The sequence below is a fragment of the Macrotis lagotis genome, chromosome X (assembly GCF_037893015.1).
Source record: "Macrotis lagotis isolate mMagLag1 chromosome X, bilby.v1.9.chrom.fasta, whole genome shotgun sequence".
Classification (NCBI taxonomy): Eukaryota; Metazoa; Chordata; class Mammalia; order Peramelemorphia; family Peramelidae; genus Macrotis; species Macrotis lagotis.
In genome coordinates this window covers 139,797,910-139,809,076 of record NC_133666.1, presented here as the reverse complement: position 1 = coordinate 139,809,076, position 11,167 = coordinate 139,797,910, and positions in this window count along the sequence as shown.

Below are 11,167 nucleotides of genomic sequence, written 5' to 3'. Positions count from 1 at the left end.
TATTAAAAGTCTATCAGATAAATTGTTTCAGTAATTTTACCCACATTTGCCATTGCTAGTTGTTCTTTCTCTCAATCCTCTTCCTCCACCCCAGTTTATTCTTTTCTTTCTCCTTTCACTCTGTCCCTCTTCAAAAGTGTATTTCATCTGAATACCCTCTTCCATAATCTTCTCTTTCTTCAATCACCTACACCCTCCCTCCATCATCCCTTCTCCCACATCTTTCCTCTGCTATTTTCCTCTAGAATAAGATAGATTTCTATACCCAATTGAGTGTGTATGTTAATCCCATTTCAAATAAATTCTGATTAGAGTAAGGAGAATAAGACTACCTCACTCCCCCTCACCTTCCTCTCTTCCACTCTACAACAAAAACATTCTCTTGTTTCTTTTTGTGAAATAAAGCCCATTCTGCTTCTTCTGTCCCTTTCTCCCAGTATACTATTTTGTTCCCAATTAACTCCATTAAAAATATATTATACCTCCAAATTCAACTCCCTCCTATGCCTTGTCTATGTGTATATATATATATACATACATACATATATATATATATATATATATATATATATATATATATATATATATATATATATATATGCTTCTTCTAACCTTCCTTATAAATGGGAAGGTTCATGTGAGTTATCAGTATCAGTTCAACATCAATGGCCCTTCCTCTCCTACTTCTCTATATGTTACCTGAGTCATACACTTGAAAGATCAAACTTTCTGTTCAGTTCTGGTAATTTGATCAAAAAAGTTTAAAAGTCCCCTATTTCATTGGATGTCCATTGTTTCTGAAAGAATATATTCAGTTTTATTGGGTAGTTGATTCTTGGTTATAATCTATGCTCTTTTGACTTCTGGAATATCATATTCCAAGCCTTACAAGCCCTTAATATAGAAGGTGCTAAATCTTGTGTTATTCTGACTGTAGCTCTTTGATATTTGAATTTTTTCTTTCTGGATCATTTAATATTTTCTCCTTGACTTGGGAATTCTGAAATTTGGCTATAATATTCCTGGCAATTTTCATTATGGGAATTGCTTTCAATTTCTATTTTACTCTCTGCTTTTAGGATATCAGGGTAGTTTTCCCTGGAGGATTTCTTGGAAAATGAAGTCCAGGGCCTTTTTTTGGTCATGACTTTCAGGTGGGCTAATAATTGTTAAATTATCTCTCCTGGATCTGTTTTTCAGGTCAGTTTTATTTAAATGGGCTATTTGACTTCTAGTTTTTCATTCTTTTGATTTTGTTTTATTGTTTCTTGATTTCTCACAAATTATCAGCTTGCCCTTAGCTTCATTCTACATTTGAAGGAATTATTTTTTTCAGAGAGCTTTTTGTATCTTCTTTTCCATATGACCAACTCTGTTTTTTAAGGCCTTCTTCTCCACATTCTCCTTTTGTACTGCCTTTTTCCTTTTGACTCAAACTGATTTTTAAGATGCTATTTCCTTCTGTAATTTTTTGTATGTCCTTTACCAAGCTATTGAATTGGTTTTGATGATTTTCCCACATCAGTCTTATTTCTCTTCCCATTTTCTCTTCTACCTACATTACTTGATTTTTGAAATCTTTTTAAACACTTCCATGTCATGAGACTGATTGATATTTTTCTTGGAGTCTTTGAATTTGTTATGTTAAAAAGTTTATCAGTTGGACTTTTTCTTCTGTTGTTTACTTGTTTTCATCAAATCTATTACTTGCTTTTAACACTTTTTGGCAATACTTCCACTTTGGAGGATGCACTGTCCCAAGTTTCAAGGGTTATTGCTTGTCTTTTCAGGGACACCCTAACAGGGACCTGCAAGGTCTCAATTCCTTCAAGGTCTTCTAAGGGGCCCTTACTGCTATTCTCTGATTTTCCACATTGCATGCTGGCAACTTGCCCTCTGCATTAGGATAGGTCTACCAGTCCTGCTTATTGAACTCTGGAGCTCATGGTATACCTTCTTTGCATCACCTGGGGTCCTCACTGCTGTATCATTGACTTACTCTACTAGGATGTTGGGGACTTGGTTACTAATCCATACTGCTAATAAGAGTCTCCCCTTTCCTTTCCTTTCCTTTCCATCATTGGACTGTGATCCCCTTTTACCCAAGTGACATAGACTTTTCCTGCATTTCCTCCAAGATATCTTGATCTGAAAATTTTTTTTCACCCCCTCTTTTTATGGGTTCTGTTGTTTTCAAAGCTTCATTTAAAATTGTTTCAGAGGAAAACTGGCAAAAACTCAGGATGCTTCCTAATTTTGCCTCACCATTTTGGCTCCACCCTCTAAATTACTCTTGATTAAACAAATGCAAATTAAAACAAGGCTTAGATACCCCTTTATACCAGTTAAATTAACTAAAAAGACTGAAAGAGTAAATGGTGAATACTGGGAAGAATGTAGGAAATTTGAGATATTAATGCAGTCTTGGTAGAGTTGTGAACTGATCTAATCACTTTGGAGGGCAGTTTGGAATTATGCTCAAAGGGCAATAAAATTGTGCATACTCTTTGATTCTGCAAGGCCTGCGCTATGTCTCTTAAAGAGATAATAAAAAATGGGAAAATACCTCCATGTATATACATATTTACAATAGCTTTTTTTTGTGAAGGCAAATAATAGAAAATTGAAGGGTTGCCCAATAATTGGGGAAAGACTAAATAAGTTGTGGTATATTATTGAGTACTATCCTTCCATAAGAAATGAGAAACAAGATGATTTCAGAAAAACCCAGAAAATATTACATGCAAAGCGAAATGAGCAGAACTAGGAGACCATTGCATAGTTTCAAAAACTTTTGCAGTGGACTTCCTGCCAAGATGGTGGAGAGAAGACAGGCACAGTTCTAAAGTCTCCTGATCTCTTCCCCATCTATCACATGAAACAAACCTCTTAAAAGAAATCTGAACCAGAAAACCCAGAAAGAAAAGCCAGGAGAGGAAAATATAGCTCAGGATTTGTCTCCCACAGCAGCCTTGGCTGAGTACCAGAAAGTGACTCAGAGCTCTGAGGGAAGATCAACCCAGGATCAGCCAGATCAACAGCTGAATAGGAACTGGGAGTCTGAGGGCCCGAGAGCTGCACCTGCTGGATCAGCGGTTGGGTGGCAAGAAGGTGGCTTGGGTCTGTGGGGAAGCAGAGGTGCTGGTGTTGGTGCTGTCCCCCTGAAGCTTGGGGAAGGGGCTGCGGGGAGAGGTATGGTGCAGGAGAGCTGTGGACACCATCCCTGGGCTCCTCAGGTCTGAGAATCTCTGAGCCCAAGCCTCCATTGCACTGAGGCCTCTTCTCAAACAAATGCAAATTACTTCTGCCTCAGGCCCAGGTGTGTGAGCAAAAGAACCAGCCCAGCTGAGGAATGACCTCAGGCCAGGGTAAAGCCCACCATTGATTGAAGGCAAAAGAATTCAATAGCTCCAATTCCCTTCCTCAAGCAAAGGAAGAAGGCCTGGCAACCAAGGTCACAGACACTCCAGAGAAAGCAACCAGCACCTCCTACTGGCCAGCCAGAGAAACTGCACTCAGTAAAGCCTTTAGAGATCCCAAGCCCAGGTGAACCAGCCCCACCCAACTCAAGGTCTCAGCATAATGAAGAAGGGTCAGGGGGAAGGTGGATCCATAGAAAAATTCCTGGAAGGGAAAGACGCCAACACAGACAGACCTGGAACATCTGAGGAGAATACAATCTGGTCTCCAACACTTAAAGACTTCCTTGAAGAAATAAGGAAGGAGTTTAAAAATCAACTGGAAAATTTGGGGGAGACAATTAATATCTTGCAACAAGAAAACAAAACCTTAGAAAGTAGAATTGGACAATTACAAAATGAGAATAATTCTCTCAGATCCTCAAATGAGCAAATGCAAAAAGAAATTAATTCTCTCAAAACCTCAATTGTTGAAATGGAAAGCTCTTTCAAAAGGAGAATTGACCAATTGGAAAAGGTTAATGAAGAAAACTCCTCCCCCCCCAAAAATAATGGAGTCTACAGAAACTAATGACTCCATGAGACAGCAAGAGTCAGTTAAACAAAATCAAAAAATAGAAAAAAAATAGAAGGAAATGTGAAATACCTCATCAACAAAACCACTGACCTCGAGAATAGATCGAGGAGGGGCAAGCTGAAAATTATAGGACTTCCTGAAAACATTGAAGAGAAAAAAAGCCTGGACTTAATATTACAGGATCTAGTGATGGAAAACTGCCCTGACATCATCGAATCGGAGGGCAAAGTAGTTATTGAAAGAGTACATCGATCCCCACCAGAAAAAGATCCTAAAATGAAAACACCAAGGAATGTTGTGGCCAAACTCCAGAACTATCAGATAAAAGACAAAATCCTGCAAGCAGCCAGAAAGAGACAATTTAAATATCAAGGAGCCACAGTAAGGACCACGCAGGACCTGGCTGCATCAACTTTAAGGGATTGAAGGGCCTGGAAAGAGATATTTTGAAGAGCATGGGAGCTTGGAATGCAGCCAAGAATCTACTTTCCTGCAAAGCTGAGCCTTCTTTTCCAGGGAAAAAGATGGACATTTAACGAAATGGAAGAATTCCAAAAATTTCTGATGAAAAGACCAGAGCTAAACAGAAAATTTGGATATCAAACAGGAGGTTCAAGAGACACATGAAAAGGTAAAAAAAAGGAATGATAAAAGGAAAAAATGCAATCCAGTAAGTTAAAACTGGCTATATCCCAGCATGAGGGTGGGGGGCGGGGAGAGACTCTCATAAATCCTGAGAAATGTAACTCTAACAGAGAGAATATACCTAGCCAGAAATGATGGACATCCATGACCTATCCATGAGACTGATATCTAATGGGATGTAACTGGCTTTAACTCCACTGGGAAGAAAGACTCTAATAACTCTCAGGAATTTTTACTCTATTCAACAGAATATACTGAACTAGAAGGGACAGACACTCAGAATTTTCTATGACTTAGAGAGAATGATCTAAAAAAAATACACTACCTCCCTAAAAAGGGGGACAGGAAAGAGATGGGAGGAGGGAGGGGATAGAATGGGACAAATCGCATTACACTAAGAGGTACAAAAAACCTATGGTAATAGAGGGGAAGAAGGGAATAGAGGAGAAACACCTGAATCTTCTTCTCATCAGACTTGGCTTAAAGTCAACCTACACATACTCAGTTAACTTATAAAACATCTAACCTTTCAAGAATTAAAAGGGGAAAAGGGGAGGGGGACAGAGAAAGGGAAGGGGAGTGGAGGAAATAAGGGGAAATAACAAAAGGAAGGGAAGGGAAAAGGGAAAAAGGGAAAGGGGAAAGAAAGGGGAGGGTGTGATATAGGAGGGCAAACACAGTGAAGGGGGTGGTATTCAAAAACAAAATACTGGGGAATATGGATAAAAGGAGGGGAAAGGGGGAAAAATACAAACAGAGGGAAGAGAGCACAGAGGGCAATAAAGAATTAGTAATCATAACCTTAAATGTGAATGGGATGAACTCTCCCTTAAAACGTAAGCAAATAGCAGAGTGGATTAAAAACCAGAATCCTACAATATGCTGCTTACAAGAAACTCATTTGAAGCAGAGAGATACATATACAGTAAAGGTAAAAGGTTGGAGCAAATATATATTTTGCTTCAGCTGAAGTAAAAAAAGCAGGGGTAGCAATCCTTATCTCAGACAAAGCAGCAGCAAAAATAGATAGCATTAAAAGAGATAAGGAAGGAAACTTTATCCTCCTAAAAGGTACCATAGACAATAAAGTCATTTCAGTATTGAATATATATGTACCCAGTGGGACAGCACACAAATTCTTAGAGGAGAAGCTGAAAGAATTACAGGAAGACAAAAACAGCAAAACTCTACTAGTAGGAGACCTCAATCTTTCGCTATCAGATATAGATAAATCAAATCATAAAACAAACAAGAAAGAAATTAGGGAGGTAAATAGATTGTTAGAAAAATTAGATATGGTAGACTTATGGAGGAAACTGAATGGGGATAGAAAGGAATATACCTTTTTCTCTGCAGTACATGGAACTTATACAAAAATTGACCATGTACTAGGACATAAAAACCTAATGGTCAACTGCAGAAAGGCAGAAATAGTGAATACATCTTTCTCAGATCACAATGCAATAAAAGTCGTATGCAATACTGGGCCAAGGAGATATAGACCCAGAGCAAATTAGAAACTGAATAACCTCATCTTAAAAAATGAGTGGACCAAAAAACAAATTATAGAAAGAATTAACCATTTTATCCTAGATAATGATAATCATGAAAAACATACCAAAACCTATGGGATTCATTCAAAGCAACTCTCAGGGGATATATTATAGCTCTAATTGCTTATATGAATAAATTGGAGAAAGAGGAAATCAATGAACTAAACATGCAACTAAAAAAATTAGAGAAAGAACAAATCAAAAATCCCCAATCAAATACCAAATTAAAAATTTTAAAAATTAAAGGAGAAATTAATAAAATTGAAAGCAAAAAAACTATTGAATTAATAAATAAAACAAAAAGTTGGTATTTTAAAAAAACAATAAAATTGATAAACCTCTCATCAATTTAATTAAAAAAAGAAAGAAGAAAACCAAATTGCTAGTATTATAAATGAAAAAGGTGAACTCACCACCAATGAGGAGGAAATTAAAGTAATAATTTGAAATTATTTTGCCCAACTTTATGCCAATAAATTTGATAATCTAAGTGAAATGGATGAATATTTACAAAAATATAATTTGCCTAGGTTAAATGAAGAAGAGATTAAATACCTGAACAACCCTATCTCAGAAAAAGAAATTCAACAAGCCATTATTGAACTCCCTAAAAAAAAATCTCCATGGCCTGATGGATTCACAAGTGAATTCTACCAAACATTTAAGGAACAATGGGTTCCAATCCTATATAAACTCTTTGGAAAAATAGGGAAAGATGGAACTCTGCCTAACTCTTTCTATGAAACCAATATGGTACTGTTATCTAAACCAGGAAGAGTTAAAACAGAGAAAGAAAATTATAGACCTATTTCCCTGATGAATATAGATGCAAAAATCCTAAATAAAATCTTAGCAAAACGACTAAAACAAGTCATAACTAGGATAATACATTATAATCAAGTAGGATTTATTCCAGGAATGCAGGGTTGGTTCAATATTAGGAAAACTGTTAGTATACTCAATTATATCAATAACAAACCTATCAGACACCAGATGATCATATCAATAGATGCTGAAAAAGCTTTTGACAAAATACAGCATCCATTCCTATTAAAAACACTAGAGAGAGTGTAGGAATAAATGGACTGTTCCTTAAAATAATTAGCAGTATCTATCTGAAACCATCAACAAGCATTATACTCAATGGGGAGAGGCTAGAGGCATTACCAATAAGATCAGGGGTTAAACAAGGGTGCCCATTATCACCACTACTATTCAATATTGTATTAGAAATGTTAGCATCAGCAATTAGAAAAGAAAAAGAAATTAAAGGAATTAGAATTGGGAAGGAAGAGACAAAACTCTCACTCTTTGCAGATGACATGATGGTCTACATAGAGAATCCCAAGAAATCATCCAAAAAACTACGGAAACAATTAGCAATTTTAGCAAAGTTGCAGGATGTAAAATAAACCCTCATAAATCCTCAACTTTTCTATATATGACTAGCAAGATAAGGCAGGAAGAGCTAGAAAGAGAAATCCCATTCAAAGTAACCTCAGACATTATAAAATACCTGGGAGTCTATTTGCCAAGACAGAATCAGAATCTTTTTGAAAACAATTATAAAACACTTCTCACACAAATTAAATCAGTTTTAAATAACTGGGCAAATATCAACAGCTCATGGATAGGGAGAGCTAATATAATAAAAATGACAATTCTACCAAAACTAAACTATCTGTTTAGTGCCCTACCAATCAAAGTTCCAAAAAATTACTTTAATGAGTTAGAAAAAATTGTAAGTAAATTCATATGGAGAAATAAAAAGTCAAGAATTGCCAGGAGCTTAATGAAAAAAAAATGCAAATGAAGGTGGCTTAGCACTACCCGATCTAAAATTATAATATAAAGCATCAGTCATCAAAACTGTTTGGTATTGGCTAAGAAATAGAGTGGTGGACCAGTGGAATAGACTAGGTGTAAAAGCAGGAGAGGATTATATTAATCTGCTGTTTGATAAACCCAAAGAGTCCGGCCACTGGGATAAAAACTCCCTCTTTGATAAAAACTGCTGGGAAAATTGGAAGTTAGTATGGAAGAAACTTAGATTGGACCAACACCTAACACCCTTTACCAAGATAAGATCCAAATGGTTACAGGACTTAGACATAAAAAACAATACTATAAGCAAATTAGAAGATCAAGGACTAGTCTACCTGTCAGATCTATGGAAAGGGGAACAGTTTATTACTAAGGAAGAGTTGGAGAACATCACTAAAAACCAATTAGATGATTTCGATTACATTAAATTAAAAAGCTTTTGCACAGATAAAACTAATGTAATCAAGATCAAAAGAAAAGTAGTTAATTGGGAAACAATCTTTACAACTAATGATTCTGACAAAGGACTCATTTCTAAAATATACAGAGAACTGAGTCATATTTTTAAAACAAAAAGCCATTCCCCAATTGAAAAATGGTCAAAGGATATGCAAAGGCAATTTACAGATGAGGAGATGAAAGCAATCCATAGCTATATGAAAAAATGCTCCAAATCATTAATTATTAGAGAAATGCAAATTGAAGCTTCACTGAGGTACCACCTCACACCTCTCAGATTGGCCAGTATGACCAGGAAGGATAATGATCATTGTTGGAAGGGATGTGGGAAATCTGGAACACTATTACATTGTTGGTGGAGCTGTGAACTCATCCAACCCTTCTGGAGAGCTATTTGGAACTTTGCCCAAAGGGCAACAAAAATGTGCATACCCTTTGCCCCAGCAATACCCCCACTGGGTCTATATCCTGAAGAGATGATGAAAAATGTAAAAACATTACTTGTACAAAAATATTTATAGCAGCCCTGTTTGTGGTGTCAAAGAATTGGAAATCAAGTAAATGTCCTTCAGTTGGGGAATGGTTTAGCAAACTGTGGTATATGTATGTCATGGAACACTATTGTTCTATTAGAAATCAGGAGGGACGTGATTTCAGGGAAACCTGGAGGGATTTGCTGAGTGAGATGAGCAGAACCATAAAAATATTGTACACCCTAACAGCAACATGGGAGTGATGTTCAACCTTGAAGGACTTGCTCATTCCATCAGCGCAACAATTGGGAACAATTTTTGGCTGTCTGCAAAGGAGAGTACCATCTGTATCCAGATAAGGAGCTGTGGAGTTTGAACAAAGTACAAGGACTATTCCCTTTAATTCGGGAAAAAAGCCCAGATGTCTTATTGTCTGATCTTGTTACCTCTGAGAATTCTGTTCTCTTTAAGGATATGATTTCTCTCTCATCACACCCAGTTTGGATCAAGGTACAACATGGAAACAAAGTAAAGACTGACGGAGTGCTATCTGTGGGGTGGGGGTGGGGGTAGGGAAGCAAGATTGGGGGAAAATTGTAAAACTCAAATAATATCTTTAATAAAAATTAAAACAAAAAACAAAAAACTTTTGCAGTGATCGGCTGTGATTGTCTTAGTTCTATCAGCAATAGAGCGATCCAAGTGATCCAAAAGTCCAAACAACTCTTGATGTAAAAAGTTATCCATATCCAGAGAAAGAACTGATCATTCAAATACAAACAAAAATACTCTTTTTAATTCTTTTCACTTTTTATGCCATTTTCTTTTGTTTCATGACTAATATGAATATATGCTTTACATAATAGCAGATGTGAAATGTATAACAAATTGTTTATCATCTTAGGTTGAGGGAAAGGTAGGTAGAAGGGGAAAATTTGGCACTCAAAATTTTATATGAAAAGAATCTTAAAAGTTGTCTTTACATATAACTGAAAAAAATAAAATATTTTACACTACAAAAAAATAGAACTATGCAAAATTGAAATTAGGTTGCCTCAGAAAGTAGAGAGTTCTCCTTCTTTAGAAATCATCAGAGAAAGGCAGGTTGTGCTGTCAGGAGTCAGGAGGATTTAAATTCTAAGCTGGTCTTAGACCTTTATGTTGTGTTACCTGGGCAAGTCACTTAAATCTATCTGCCTCATTTCATCATTATCTGTAAAATAAACTGGAGAAGGAAATGGCATATGAAACCAGAATCCTTTCTAAAAGAGTCCATAATGGGGTCACAAGAGTTCAGAATGATTCACCTGAAATGACTCAACAACCACCAAAAGAAAGGCTGAATGAGAACTTGCTTGACTTTCTGTCAATAAAATGTTTGCTCATGTATTGATTGTAGTAAGAAGATCTTTAGGGTCCCTTTTGACTCTGAAATCATGTGATTATGTGATTTAGGCAATAGAGTGAACCAGGGTTTTCCCCTCCAGTAATTGGAAGTTAGCAGTTAATCATTATCTGAGACTTCTTATTTGCTTTGGGATGATGTCTATAATTCTTATCAGCATCGGAGTTTTGGTTGGACTGCAAAGTTTTCATACAGACATCCACCCAGGTATCAGTATGATGAGAAAGGGAATTTCCCATTTCAGGATTTTGCATGTCAATGCTATGTGTGATACTAGGTCATTAATAGAGGGTAACTTTAGTAATAGCTAACATCCATAATAGCATTTAAAGCTACATATAGCATTTAAAGCTTTCATATAGCATTTAAAGTTTTCAAAGCATTTGTAGACATTAATTCACTTGAGTTTCACAAAAAATCCCTGGGAAGAATGCAACATAAAAATTATTTTTCCCATTTCACAGATGACAAAAATTAAGGCTCAAAGATGAAAAATCTAGAACTTGAAGAGATCTTTGAGCTCTTGAGCCTAATTTTATTGATGAGAAATGTTTGGTCCTATGATTTAAAGCAAATTTTCCATGATTGTAGGGGCCACAGGAGACAGATACTGCATTCAAACATGCCTAATAAATCTGAGTTCAGGCAGAATTTTCATCTTTATATCCCAAGGTCAAAGTTCATTGTGTGCCAGGTCTAGGCACTTAATAAATGCTTGTTGACTGTATCATTTGTACTTTAAACCTCAATAATCTTTAACTCTGCTCTGATTTTGTCACAACTATTATGATAAAGAATAAAGATAATTGAAC